Source organism: Propithecus coquereli, unplaced genomic scaffold (genome assembly GCF_000956105.1).
Source record: "Propithecus coquereli isolate 6110/MARCELLA unplaced genomic scaffold, Pcoq_1.0 Scaffold94, whole genome shotgun sequence".
NCBI classification, from domain to species: Eukaryota; Metazoa; Chordata; class Mammalia; order Primates; family Indriidae; genus Propithecus; species Propithecus coquereli.
The window spans coordinates 288,802-289,729 of record NW_012155729.1 but is presented as its reverse complement, the minus strand read 5'-3'; the positions used below and the strand labels follow the sequence as shown (position 1 = coordinate 289,729).

Sequence of the window (928 nt, the reverse complement as noted above, 5' to 3'; positions counted from 1 at the left end):
TCTTAACTGGCGTCATCCTCCGTCCTCCTGAAGAAGCCGCTCGCGGTACTCCGTTCAGGTGTGAGCGTAAAGGAAGAAAGGGGACACAAATGACCACGTCTCAGGAGGAAGGAGCCCTGATGACGTGGCCGGCCTGGGCGCCAGTCGGTGCTGCAGGAGGACTTTAAGGAAGAAGGAGATTGAACCACAGAATTACCACTAGCGTGTCCGTGTTTGACCGTGGGCGAGAAGGGTGTGGGGAAGAGCTTTCCAGCTCTGTTGGGCTACCTCGAAAGGATTGGCAGTAGGTGATTGAAAACCAAGGTAGTGGGGACAAAAGAGTCATCAGACAGGCGAGACAGTTGGTGGCACTGCTGACCCTGTGGAGGAGAACCTGTGTGTGGCCCTGAGGACAAGTGGTGACCACGGGACCAAGGGAGATGTCCACGTCGTGGACAAAAGGCAGTTTTTAGAAGATCGTTCTACAAGGCTCGTGTGGGCAACACCTAGTAGGTGTTTGGTAGCCGCAACCTGTTCAGTCATCAAGAACTGTTAATGGACGAGTTTAATGTGCTCGCTAAATGAAGAGCTCTGGGATTTCACAAAGCCACAGCGCGGGGGCTGTCGTCATGACTCTAACGCGTTAGCCCGGGAGTATGGGACCCACTAACGTGCCATCGGAAGGGAAATGTGGGAGTCACGACCATAAGAGGAGCGTTAAATCCAGAGTAGACAGTGTTGAGGGCGCCACCACGGGGAACCAGGACTGACCCTTTTTTTGTTAAAAATTTTTATGTCTGTCGGGCGCAGTGGCTCACGCCTGTAATCCCAGCTCTCTGGGAGGCCAAGGCGGGCGGATTGTTTGAGCTCAGGAGTTCGAGACCAGCCTGAGCAAGAGCAAAACCCTGTCTCTACTAAAAATAGAAAGAAATTAATCGGACAACTAAAA

General features: G+C 52.8%; 1 protein-coding gene across 1 annotated transcript in view; it reads left to right on the top strand.

Moving 5' to 3' along the window:
• DIP2C (DIP2 disco-interacting protein 2 homolog C (Drosophila)) overlaps nt 1-928 on the top strand; it is a 114,409-nt gene that overhangs the window by 8,804 nt on the left and 104,677 nt on the right. The window lies entirely within an intron of this gene.